Source organism: Arvicanthis niloticus, chromosome 7 (assembly GCF_011762505.2).
Source record: "Arvicanthis niloticus isolate mArvNil1 chromosome 7, mArvNil1.pat.X, whole genome shotgun sequence".
NCBI classification, from domain to species: domain Eukaryota; kingdom Metazoa; phylum Chordata; class Mammalia; order Rodentia; family Muridae; genus Arvicanthis; species Arvicanthis niloticus.
Genome location: NC_047664.1, coordinates 28,512,838 through 28,527,209, shown reverse-complemented (window position 1 = coordinate 28,527,209; position 14,372 = coordinate 28,512,838).

The window sequence follows — 14,372 nt, the reverse complement described above, 5'->3', positions numbered from 1 at the left end:
AGAATTATTAAGGGCTGATTACTCTGTCTAGGCAGATGTAATCAGTCGACTATTCTGCAAGTGTGTCCTTTTCTGGACAGTAATTTGTCTGTAGATGGAAAGAGGCAATTCTTGCCTAGTGGCTGTCTCCTCACAACTGGAGTCACTCCAAGGATGCTCAATTTCTTCTTAGAATCCAAGACGGGAAGATGTCAGGAGCAGACAGGTCTCTAATCAAAATGAACATTAATATAGAAATGTTTGTAGCATCAATTCTGTGGACTTCTGACGTTTTGAAAAGCAATTATCCATGTAAGGTAACCTGGACTGCTGTCTGTTAACTCCTTTCAGCTATTTCTAAATAAAATATAGAAAACACCCTAACAATAAACTCCAAGCCATGAATTTGGTATAGTCCCTTAACTCACAGGCTAACCATCTCAAATCAGTTAAAAACGTTAAAGAAGAACTGGGTCTAAGCCTTATATTCCTAAATGTGTTATATAGTCACAATGCCCATGAGAGATCAATATTCATCTCCCTTTTATATCAATAAGAAGCTTGTACCAATGAAAACCTTAAATTTGAAATCAAAGTAAATTTTGTGCCATTTAAGAAATTATAACTTCATCTTGATAATAATTATACAGATTTCTACCAATAGGTTATGGCTATGCAGTAAATCCTAGCTAATTCTCCCTGTTCCAACAAAACCACTACTACAGCCCAATATTAACCACCTTAGTTCCCAAGCCCAGGGAATAGGGGCGCTGACTCTTCTTTAACTTCTTCAAGCTGGTTATGGGCATTGAGATATTAGAAGACGGGTGGGGGGGAGAGTAAATTGATAAGCCTTTGACACTGTGTCTTCTCTGCATCCAGATGGAATTCCAGGACATTGGAGGTTTGGGAAGGTCTGCCCAGTTTGCTTGATGAGTAGATTCACCAAGGCTGTGTATTCTGCAATATACAACTCTCAGAACAAGTTTTAGTATCATGATAAATTTTTTTTCCTAGTGGCTGACATTTTTTTTTAAAGATGTTGGTTCTAACAACTTTTCTTTTCCCCCCTTTTTAAAATTGGTTATAATATTTACATTTCAAATTTTATCCCCTTATCCCATTCCCCCCACCATGCAGGAACCCCTTATCCCATCCCCCCTCCTTGTGCTTCTATGAGGGTGTGATTTTCCAGTTTCTATGATGCTGTTTCTATTAACATAAACTGCCTCTTAAATTTATTAATCCTTCCATTTGTGTTATTAAATCTCCTATTTTTCTTTTTTTCCTTCCTTTTTTTCTTTTTTCTTCTTCTTTTTTAAAATTGGGTATTATATTTACATTTCAGATTTTAGCCCCTTACCCCACTTCCTCCCACCACCCAGAAACCTTCTATCCCATCCCCCCTCCTCATGCTTCTATCAGACTGTGCCCAAACCTAACCCCTGCCCCCACTACCCCCTCCCAACCCTCACAATCCCACTCTACCCTGTGTTCGTTTTTCATGGGACCAAGAATCTCCGCTCCCACCTATGTCCGACAAGGCCATCCTCCCCTACATATACTGCTGGAGTCGTGGGTCCCTCCCTATGTGCTCCCAGGCTGGTGGTTTAGACCATGGGGGGCTCTGGTTGGTTGGTATTGTTGCTTTCCTCCTGAGGTCACAAACCCTTTCTGCTCCTTCAGTCTTCTCTCTAAGTTCTCCATTGGGAAACCCATGATCATATCAGTGGTTAACTGTGAGCATTGTCCTCTGAATGTGTTAGTCTTTGGCAGACCTCTAAGGAGACTGCTATATTATGTTCTTGACAGCATGCACTTCCAGCCACCCACATCAGTGTCTAGCTTAGGTGACTGTACATGGTATGGATACCCAGGTGGAATGGTCTCCTGATGGCCCCTCCTTCAGTTTCTGTCCCATACTTTGCTAACATATTTGCTCCCTTGAGTATTTTTGTTACTCATTCTAAGTAGAACTGAGGCATCCCCTCTTGGTCTTCCTTCTTCATGAGCTTCATGTTGTCTGTGGGTTGAGTCTTCACTATTCCAAGCTTTTGGGCTAACATCCGCTTATCAGTTAGTAAATACCATGTGTGTTCTTTTGTGATTGGGTTAACACACTCAGGATGATAATTTCTAGATCCATCCATTTACCTAAGAATTTCTTGAATTCATTATTTTTAATAGCTGAGTAATATTCCATTGTGCAGATGTACCACATTTTTTGTATCCATTCCTCTGTTGAGGGACATCTTGGTTCTTTCCAGCTTTTGGCTATTATAAATAAGGCTTCTATGAACATATGTCCTTACTATATGTTGGAGCATCTTCTGGGTATATGCCCAGGAGTGGTATAGCTGGATCCTCAGGTAATGCTATGTCCAGTTTTCTGGGGAACCGCCAGACTAATTTCCAGAGTGGTTGTACCAGCTTGCAATCCCACCAACAATGGAGGAGTGTTCCTCTTTCTCCACATCCTCGCCAGCATTTACTATCACCTGAGTTTTTGATCTTAGCCATTCTGACTGGTGTGAGGTGGTATCTCAGGGTTGTTTTGATTTGCATTTCCCTGATGACCAAGGATGTTGAGGATTTTTTAAGGTGCTTCTCAGCCATCCAAGTTTCCTCAGTTGAGAATTCTTTGTTTAGCTCTGTACCCCATTTTTAATAGGGTTATTTGGTTGTCTGGAGTCTAATTTCTTGAGTTTTTTGTATATATTGGATATTAGCCCTCTATTGGATGTAGGATTGGTTAAGATCTTTTCCCAATCTGTTGGTTGCTGTTTTATTTTATTGACAATGTCCTTTGCTTTACAGAAGCTTTGCAATTTTATGAGGTCCCATTTGTCAATTCTTGATCTTAGAGCATAAGCCATTGGTGTTCTGTTCAGGAACTTTCCCTCTGTGCCTAAGTATTCAAGGGTCTTCCCTACCTTCTCTTCTATTAGTTTCAGTGTATCTGGTCTTAAGTGAACGTCTTTTATCCACTTGGATTTGAGCTTTGTACAAGGAAATATGAATGGATTGATTTGCATCCTTCTACATGTTGACCTCCAGTTGAACCAGCACCATTTGCTGAAAATGCTGTCCTTTTTCCACTGGATGGTTTTGGCTCCTTTGTCAAAGTTCAAATGATCATAGGTGTGTGGGCTCATTTTTGAATCTTCAATTCTATTCCATTGATTTTCCTGCCTGTCTCTGTACCAATACCTAGCAGTTTTTATTACTATTGCCCTGTAGTACAGTCTGAGATCAGGGACAGTGTTTCCCCCCGAAGTTCTTTTATTGTTGAGAATAGTTCTTGCTATCTTGGGTTTTTTGTTGTTCCAAATAAATTTGAAAATTGATCTTTCTATCTCTATGAAGAATTGATTTGGAATTTTGATGGGAATTGCATTGAATCTATAGATTGCTTTTGGCAAGATGGCCATTTTTACTAAATTAATCCTACCAATCCAGGAGCATGGGAGATCTTTCCATCTTCTGAGATCTTCTATTTCTTTTTTCAGAGACTTGAAGTTCTTGTCAAACAGATGTTTCACTTGCTTGGTTAGATTCACTCTGAGATATTTTATATGTTTGTAACTATTGTGAAGGGTGTCATTTCCCTAATTTCTTTCTCAGCCTGTTTGTCTTTTGAGTATAGGAAGGCTACTGATTTGTTTGAGTTGATTTTATATCCAGCCATTTTATTGAAGTTGTTTATCAGGTTTAGGAGGTCTCTGGTGGAAATTTTAGGGTCACTTAAATATACTATCATATCATCTGCAAATAGCGAAATTTTGACTTCTTCCTTTCCTATTTGTATCCCTTTGACTTCCTTTTGTTGTCTAATTGCTCTAGCTAGGACTTCCAGTACTATATTGAATAGGTAGGGTGAGAGTGTGCAGCCTTGTTTAGTCCCTGATCTTAGTGGTATTGCTTCAAGTTTCTCTCCATTTAGTTTGATGTTGGCTACTGGCTTGCTGTATATTGCTTTTACTATGTTTAGGTATAGACTTTGAATTCCTAATCTTTTCAATACTTTTTAACATGAAGGGATGTTGAATTTTATCAAATGCTTTTTCGGCATCTAGTGAGATGATCATGTGGGGTTTTTTTCTTTGAGTTTATTTATGTAGTGGATTACATTGATAGATTTCTGAATATTGAACCATCCCTGCATTCCTGGGATAATGCCTATTTGATCATGATGGATGATTGCTTTGATGTGCTCTTGGATTCGGTTTGCGGGAATTTTATTGAGTATTTTTACATCAATATTCATAAGAGAGATTGGTCTGTAGTTCTCTTTCTTTTTTTGGGTCTTTGTGAGGCTTAGGTATGAGCATAATTGTAGCTTCATAGAATGAATTGGGTATTGTTCCTTCTGTTTCTATTCTGTGGAACAGTTTGGAGAGAATTGGTATTAGATCTTCCTGGAAGGTCTGATAGACTTCTGCACTAAAACCATCTGGTCCCAGACTTTTTTTGGTGAGGAGATTTTTAATGAGTGCTTCTATTTCTTTATGCATTATGCAACTGTTTGGATGGTTTATCTGCTCCTCATTTAACTTTGGTACCTGGTATCTATCTAGAAAATTGTACATTTCATCCGGATTTTCCAATTTTGTTGAGTATAGGCCTTTGTAGTAGGATCTGATGATTTTTTAAAAAATTTCTTCTGTTTCTGTTGTTATGTCTCCCTTTCCAGTTCTGATTTTATTAATTTGAGTACTGTCTCTGTGCCCTTTGGTTAGTCTGGCTAAGGGTTTGTCTATCTTGTTGATTTTCTCAAAGAACCAGCTCCTGGTTTTGTTGATATTTTGTATAGTTCTTTCCATTTCAACTTGTTTAATTTCAGCCCTGAGTTTGATTATTTCCTGCCGTCTACTCCTCTTGGGTATGTTAGCTTCTTTTTGTTCTATTGTTTTCAGGTGTGCTGTCAAGTTGTTAATGTATGCTCTTTCCATTTTCTTTTTGTGGGCACTTAGAGCTATGAATTTTCCTCTTAGTACTCCTTTCATGGAGTCTCACAAGTTTTGATATGATGTGTCCTCATTTTCATTTAATTCCAAAAAAATTTTTAATTTCTTTTTTAATTTCTTCCTTGACCAGGTTATCATTGAGTAGAGCATTGTTCAGTTTCCATGTGTATGTGGCTTTCCGTTGTTTTTTTTGTCCATGTCAAAGACAAGTCTTAGTCCATGGTGGTCTGATAGAGTACAAGGGATTATTTCAATCTTTTTTGTATCTGTTGAGGCCTGTTTTGTGACCAATTAATTATATGGTCTATTTTGGAGAAGGTACCATGAAGTGCTGAGAAAAAGGTATATCCTTTTGTTTTAGGATGAAATGTTCTATAGATGTCAGTTAAGTCCAATTGGTTCATAACTTCTGTTAGTTTCATTGTGTCTCAGTTTATGTTCTGTTTCCACGATCTGTCCCTAGCTGAGAGTGGGATGTTGAAATCTCCCACTATTATTGTGTAGTGTGCAATGTATGCTTTAAGCTTTAGTAAAGTTTCTTTTATGTATGTGGGTGCCCTTGCATTTGGGGCATAGATGTTCAGAATTTCGAGTTCCTCTTGGTACATTTTTCCTTTGATGAATATGAAGTGTCCTTCTTTATCTTTTTTGATTACTTTTAGTTGAAAAAGGATTTTATTTGATATTAGAATTGCTACTCCAACTTGTTTCTTGGGACCATTTGCTTGGAAATTTGTTTTCCAAACTTTTTACTCTGAGGTAGTACCTGTCATTTTCACAAAGGTGTGTTTCCTGTATACAGCAAAATGTTGGGTCCTGTTTATGTATCCAGTCTGATAGTCTATGTCTTTTTATTGGAGAATTGAGTCCATTGATATTAAGAGATATTAAGGAAAAATGAAAGTTGTTTCCTGTTGTTTTTGTTATTGGCAGTGGAGATATGTTTGTATAGCAACCTTCTTTTAGGGTTGTTGGAAGATTACTTTCTTGCTTTATCTAGGTTGCAGTTTCCCTCCTAGTGTTGGAGTTTTCTGCCAATTATCCTTTGAAGTGCTGAATTTGTGGTAAGATATTGTGTAAATTTGGATTTGTCATGGAATATTTTGGTTTCTTGGTCTTGGGTCCCTCCCTATGTGTTCCCAGGCTGGTGGTTTAGACCCTGGGGGGCTCTGGTTGTTTGGTATTGTTGCTTTCCACCTGGGGTCAATAACAGATTAGGTGGCTGTACATGGGGTGAATACCCAGGTGGAAAGGTCTCCTGATGGCCCCTCCTTCAGTTTCTGTTCCATGTTTTGTTTCCCTATTTGCTCCCTTGAGCATTTTTATTTCTCGTTCTAAGTAGAACTGAGGCATCCCCTCTTGGTCGTCCTTCTTCATGAGCTTCATGTGGTCTGTGGGTTGAGTCTTCGCTAATCCAAGCTTTTGGGCTAACATCCGTGGAGATATGTTTGTGTAACTATCTTCTTTTGGGGTTTTTGGAAGATTACTTTCTTGCTTTTTCTAGGTTGTAGTTTCCCTCCTTGTGTTGGAGTTTTCCACCAATTATTCTTTGAAGTGCTGGATTTGTGTTGAGATACTGTGTAAATTTGGATTTGTCATGGAATATTTTGGTTTCTCCATCAATAATGATTGACAGTTTTGCTGGGTATAGTAGTCTGGGCTGGCATTTGTGTTCTCTTAGGGTCTGTATGATATCAGTCCAGGATCTTCTGGCTTTTATGGTCTCTGGTGAGAAATCTGGTGTAATTCTTATAGGTCTGCCTTTATATGTTACTTTGCCTTTTTCCCTTACTGCTTTTAATATTTTTTCTTTGTTTTGTACATTTGATGTTTTGACTATTATATGGCGGGAAGTATTTCTTTTCTGGTCTAAACTATTTGGAGTTCTGTAAGCTTCTTGTATATTTATGGACATCTCTTTCTTTAGGTTAGGGAAGTTTTCCTCTATAATTTTGTTGAGGATATTTACTGGTCCTTTAAGTTGGGAGTCTTCCCCCTCATCTATACCTATTATCCTTAGGTTTGGCCTTCTCATTGTGTCTTGGATTTCCTGTATATTTTGGGTTAGTAGCTTTTTGTATTTTGCATTTTTTTTGACAGTTGTGTCAATGTTTTCCATGGTATCTTCTGCACATGAGATTCTCTCTTCTATCTCTTGTATTCTGTTGGTGATACTTGTGTCTATGACTCCTGATCATTTTTTTTTTTTTTTTTTTTTTTGGTTTTCTATCTCCAGGGTAGTCTCTCTTTGTGATTTTTTTTATTGTTTCTAACTCCATTTTTAGATCTTGGATGGTTTTCTTTAATTCCTTTTCCTGTTTGTCTGTGTTTTCTTGCATTTCCTTAAGGCATTTTTGTGTTTCCTCTTTAAGGGCTTCTATCTGTCTACCAGTGTTCTCCTTAAATTCTTTGAGAGTGTTATTTATGTCTTTCTTAAAGTCCTCTATTATTGTCATGAGAAGTGGTTTTAATATTGAATCCTGCCTTTCCAGTGTGATGGGGTGTTCAGGGCTTGCTATGATGGGAGAACTGGGTTCTGATGATGCCATGTAACTTTGGATTCTGTTGCTTACATTCTTGTGCTTGCCTTTTGCCATCTGGTTAACTCTAGTGCTGCCTGTACTCACTGTCTCTGACTGAAGCCTGCCTTTCTAGTTATCTTGCTTGCATCTGATCTCCTCAGGGTCCAGATGTCTGTGATCTTCTCCAGCTGCTTAGAGTATAGTGGTACCTCTAGGATGCCTCAGGATGTGGTGCCTCCAAGGTAGCAGACTAGCTAGGTGTCTGCTGTTCTGGGTGCAGTGTCTCCTCTAGGATGTCTGAGGAACAGGTGCCCATTGCTCCGAGTGCAGTGTCTCCTCTAGGATGTCTAAGGATAAGGCGTCCACTGCTCTGAGTGCAGTGGTTCCTCTAGGATGTCTCAGGATATGTTGTCTGTTGCTCTGAGTTTGGTTGTTCCTCTGCCACTCTGGGTTCAGTGGTACCTTTGCTGCTCTGGGTTCAGAGGACCCTCTATCACTCTGGGTTCAATGGATCCTCTAGGTTGTCTCGGGAGGAGTCTGGTGTCCACACAGGAGCAGACTGGCTGTGGGTCTGCACCAGGCCTCGGATCTGGGAGAGAGGCGGAAGGGGAGAGCCACTCTGCAGGGGTGGGGAGTTGTGTTTCTGCTGGAATCTGAGTGCTCCCCGCAAGTGATCTTTCAGTCTTGATCTTCAGTCTTCTAACTTCAAATTCATGTGGATCTTTCCAGATTCTTGGTTAAGTGTTCCATAGTTCTTAGTTATTATTGAGCCCATATGAGTTCTGTTGATCATATGGGACAAAGTATTCATTTTTAAGTCAAATCAGTGCTTTTTAAGTGTTTTGTGCTAGACAGATTCAAGCCTCAGAGGAGAAAAAGGATGGAGATTCATTCATGTTTGTCTTAAGTGAGCTTGTGATCTAGAAGTAAAGAGATCAAGGGAACAAATGGTATGAATGAGCTACTTTTCTAACCAGGGTTGTGGCATGGGATGCTGGGAGATGGTTCTTCAGGGAAGAAGAAGTATGTGACATCAACGTCATATTTCCATTTGAATGCTGCTATGCTTAGGACAGTTGATCAAGAAGGATTCTAGAAACTTAACTATTTAATTTGAGTGAAGGAGAAGCAGAAAAGGCAGAGAGAGCTGGAGTTGTAACTTGGACAGTTTCAGCTTTAACAGCTTTGATGCTGGCAGGATTAGAAGAAGCAGTTACCTGGTGACAGGACAGGAGTGGGGAACTGCTGGTTTATAGAGCCTGTTTCCCAGTAATGGCTCTAGCAATGTCAATGAGGTCACTCTTGTGGCATGTAGCAACACATTTGAATGGATGCTGTGGGTCTAGGAAGAGTAGTGGTCCCCATATTTATCAACTTTGGGATGAAACCCTCTCTAGCTAACTAAGAGAAAAAGCAAGGATGTTGGCAGGGGTTGTAAGGGAGTAAGATCGCTTTTATGTTCAACGGGGAGCAAGTATCAGTAGGTTCTGGGGGAAAGAAAAGTACATTGCAGTTGTCTAATCCAGGCATTTTCAAAAGTGTGTTCTGGACATCAAAAGATTGGTAAGAATTATTCTTAGTGTTTTAATGAATTAACCAAATGTGGGGAAAATCTTAAGTGGTAAGATGTGTTTATACAGGATATTAAAATCCTTGTTAATGATCCAGGAGCCTTATAAGTTAAACCTTCCATTAAAGAATATCAAAGCATGAAAATAGACAACTATAAAAATCAGGTGGTGTGTGTGTGTGTGTGTGTGTGTGTGTGTGTGTGTGTGAGAGAGAGAGAGAGAGAGAGAGAGAGAGAGACAGAGAGACAGCGACAGAGAGGTGAGATGGAAGGATCCTTGCAGTGGGCTCTAACAAAATTTAAGGAGCAGGTTTCCAGTGAAGAAATTCTATTCTATGTCATTTCCCAGTCTCCAAGAATCCTGGCATAGATCATGTCCAATATAAACATGATTGAATGAAGAATTAGGAGGTGATGACTCCAAAATTATTTATTTTTAAAAATCTAGTAATCTACCAAAATTGTCTGGGACATTAGATCAGGATGTTGCTCCACAGTGCAAAGTTGCAGATAAGAGCTGTGTTTCTATCTGTGGCTACCATATAGCATCTGAACCCTATACCTGCTGTTTGTGTGTGTGTGTGTGTGTGTGTGTGTGTGTGTGTGTGTGTGAGAGAGAGAGAGAGAGAGAGAGAGAGAGAGAGAGAGAGAGAGAGAGAGAGACTTGGCTCTGCAGGCAACAGAGAGTCTTCCCAGAACACCCCGTCTCCATGTGTCATTAAGGGCCATATTCTTATGTACAGTGGTTAGGCCTAGAACATGATCTCATTTTCAGAGATTTTGGGTGGATGTTAGGTAAAGCCCCCCCCCCCCCCACTTCCATCCATTAGTTTCTCATCTCGATCCACTGATTTGCACATTGATGTGTCCCACAGAGTATTGTAACTGGTTGGAACTGAGTGGTAGTACTTCTGATAGACTTATAAGAAAATTTTAAGACAATGTAACTGAAATACCAAAGCTTTGCCTTGAAGGACAATTAGTAGAGTTGAAGTTGAAGCTTTTGAATTGTTCTTTATACAGAGAGGCAAGCCAGTTTTTTTTTAAAGGAAGCAGCAGATTAATATCTTTAAAAAGACTGTCTTACACTTAACCTCTACAGACATTACACATAGTGGTGATGAAGGTAGCCAGTCACTCTTTTTTTTTTTGGATTATTTTATTTATATACATTTCATATGCTGTTCTCATTCTCAGTCACCCCTCCCAAACCTCCCATTCCTTCTTCCTCCCCTTTGTCTCTAAGAGGATGTTCTTCCATTCACCTACCCACTATCACTTCATAGCTCTAGCATTCCCTACTCTGTGGCATCAAGCCTCCACAGGACCAAGGACCTCCCCTGCTATCGATGCCAGATAAGGCAATCCTCTGCTTCATATGTAGCTGGAGCCATTGACCAATTCATGTAGGTGATTTAGTCCCTTGGAGCTTTTGGGGTTCTGGTTAGTTGATATTGTTGTTCTTCCTATGGAGGTGCAATCTTCTTCAGCCCCTTAAGTACTTTCCCTAACTCTTCCATTAGGATCCCCAGGCTCAGTCCCATGTTTGGCTGTGAGTATCTGAATCTGTATTGGTCAGATGCAGGCAGAGTCTCTCAGGGGACAGCTATACCAGGCTCCTGTCAGCAAGTACTTCTTGGCATCAGCATCAGCAATAGTTTTTATGGTTTGATGTCTGCAAATGGGATTTATCTCTAGGTAGGGCAGTCCCTGGATGGCTTTTTTTTAGCCTCTGCTCCATTTTTTGTTCCTGTATTTCCTTTTGACAGAAACAATTCTGGGTGGAATATTTTGAGATGGGTGGGTGTCCCCATCCCTCAACTGGGGCTGTGCTTATCTACTGGAGCTGGTCTATACATGTACTATCTTCCGTTTGTTGGGTATTTTGGCTAATGTCAACCCAGTTGGGTTGTGGGAACCTCTTGCTTCCCTGGCATCTGGGACTTTTGGCTACCTTCACACTTCCCCACCCCCACTGCTACATATTTTCTGACACTCTGAACTTCTCTCCTGTCTCTTCCCATACCTGATCCTGCCCCCTTTCCCCTCCTCCTTCTCTCTTCCTCCCAGTTCCTTCCTTCGCTCTACTTCCTGTGATTATTTTTCCCCCTTCTAAGTAGGATTGAAACATTGACACTTTAGTCTTTCTTCTTGTTAAGCTTTATATAGTCTGCAAGAAAAAGCCTTGAACATATCAACACAGGGAGAAATTTCCTGAACAGAACACTAATGGCTCAGACTCTAAGATCAACAATTGACAAATGGGACCTAATAAGATAGAAAAGCTTCTGTAATGCAAAGGAGAGTGTCAATAGGACAAAACAGCTACCTACAGATTGGGAAAAGGTCTTTACCAACCCTACATCTGATAGAGCGTTAATATCCAATATATACAAAGAACTCAAGAAGTTAAACTTCAGATAACCAAATAGCTCTATTAAAATATGGAGTACAGAGCTAAACAGAGAATTACCAACTGAGGAATCTCAGATGGCTGAGAAGCACCTAAAGAAATGTTCAACATTATTAGTCATCAGAGAACTGCAAATTAAAATGACCCTGAGATTCCAATGCATACCAATCAGAATGGCTAAGATCAAAAACTCAGGTGACAGCAGATGCTGGCAAGGATGTGGAGAAAGAGGAACACTCTTCCCTTGCTGGTGGGATTGCAAGCTGATATAACCACTTCTGAAAACAATCTGGTGGTTCCTCAGAAAACTAGATATGGAAGATCTAGCTATACCACTATTGGGCATGTATCAAAAAGATGCTCCAATATATAATAAGGACAGATGCTCCAGTATGCTCATATTATTCATAAATGAATCCCTTATTCATAATAGCCAGAATCTGGAAATATTCTGGGCCTCTTCCGTGTCCCCTTCACCCATGAAAGAAACACGTGAGGCAGTGTTCGGGTGGTTACTACAGCGAGGCTTTATTCTTGTATCAGCAGAAGCGGAAAGACCCCAAGCCCGGAAAAGGCACTGCTATATGTACCCTAGAGTGGCGTGTTCACTTCTGATTGGCTGTTCACTCATTACCCATATTACGCCCTGGGATGGGCAGTGACTTTGGCACGTGTTTGCCTTTTGCACCTGCGCAGTTAGTTGTTTACTTGTGGGAGCACAGGATGCCCATGCCATCTTGTAATGGTGAATGTTGTCACCGCTAACCGCAGCTCCTAACATCTCCCCCTATCAATTTTATTAAGATGGAACAGCCTTTTGCCTATCAATCGCGGCACCAACTCAGTGAGGGAAAGCAGAGGCCTGATCCCCTGTGCAAAATGAGATATTGTAATGGGTTTCTTCTCTTGTCATTGTGCAATGAGTAATACTTCCCATACCCATCTCGATGCCTTTTGATGGGGAAAGGGAGCCTCTGCCCTGGGGCGCCACCAGGGGAGGAGGTTTCTTGGCATCAAACCTTTGTGCAATCAGGCATACTTTCGGGAAATCTATCCACACTTGTGGAACATTCCCTGAGTACCCACTTGAAAACACCTCTAAATATTCAGGTACCACAGTTATTCAGGCAAGGGCTGGCTAGACTTAAACCTCTCATTGACCCAGTGCAATGGGCTGAACCCTTGGGGTGCATCAACTGAGGGTCTCAGTCATCAGTTACTTTCTTAGCATAGATAGCCAAATTTCAGGGGAAGATCCTTGCTCCAGGCTACGAGTGCTTGGGCGATAGCGACCTTGTCACGTTTTTGTTGGGCTCTGAGCTTACAGACCAACCATAATATGAACACTAATCCACAACATAGGGCTGCACCAAACAGGCCTATCCCCACCCTTTAAGAAAGAAAGAAAAGGCAGAGGTAAGCCAAGAAGTAAAATCGCCAGGGGTAACAGGGTCCACTCATGTTCCATCAAGGCTCAAGGTCCGGATCTGCAATTGCTGCTGCATCTGGTCCAGCTCCCTAGTCCAATTCCCTTGTAAATAAGCAGAAAGGTTATGGCTTTGAATAAATGTATCATTCATAAATATCAGAGGTGTAATACATAGATGTGGGGTTGCTGACACGCAGCTCATTTGAACCACATCTGTGAGTTGTTCTACATGGGCTTGGAGCAAATCAACTCTCTGATTGACCAACAGAATGTCTGATGCCAAATGTGCATCCACTTTCTGTAGAGTGGTCAAAGCCTCAGAAATCCTTTCTGAAATTTGATTAACAACAGTAGCTGCTGTAACTTGATTAGCCGTGGCTATGCCGACTGTCACAGCTGCAGCTGCAGGGATGGTAATAGCAGTGATAATGGCGCAGTAATGTCAAAGTCTCTTTTAAGTCTTATTAATGATGTAATAGGGAAAGTTTCAGGATCAGCTTCTACTGGAATGGGCACAAAGGTAGGCACGTACACAACCAAGGCTAGGTCTAGTGATCCATTCCAGCATTGTGCTAAAAAGCATGTAACATTCTTACAATCCAAGATATCAGAATTATTTTGAAAGTTGGATAACATAAAGAAAAAATGGGGGGTCCACACACACCAACACCGGTTGTGCAGATGCATTCCTAAACACCTTATTAATTTTAAAGTTATTCAAATGGCTAGAGATATTAGATCGTGTAGCTGAAACGTTTTGTACTTCATGAAATATACCATTCAACAAGGCAAAGGCAGATACACTGGCACTAGCTCCAGTCTCATTACTCAACACCCAATGATAAAAGGGCCAAATATTTTCTATGCCAGTGCTCTTACCTGTATTATTCATTATAGCCAAATCAAGAGGAGGGGATAAATTAAATCCTCTGGCAATTTGTTTCTTGGGTTTAATCTTAGACTGGCAAGGTGAAAACACCACTGGAAAGGACAAATCTGGATAGTACCACGGTATCATCTGTTGCAAAGTGGCATTATTGGTATGCCAATTGGACCTCCCAATTATAGTAACATTACTTCCAATCATGGTGGTGGTAATGTTTATAGGTGCTGATTAATTCAGACCGACATTTCCTGATCCTTCCATCTGTCCTGAACTAATCTGATTCAAGACAGCCCCTAGCACTCTTGTCTTTACCTTACTGTAAGTCACAGGATCCACCCAATTAGCAAGAGTGGCTTTCTTAAGAATCATATAAGGTGTATGTAGTTTACTTGTTCTATTATCCTTGCTTGCTGCCACAAAACAAAGTGTAAAGTTTAATGGAAAACTTGTAGCATTATATAACTCAGGCTGCTGGTGGGTGCGCCGAGAGCACGGGGCATCCATGTAACACTCAGTAGCTGTAAACAATGGCAGCACTGCAGAATTTGAATATACTGGCATGGGAACAGGCCAAGATCTAACTATGGCCCATAGTGGTATACTTAT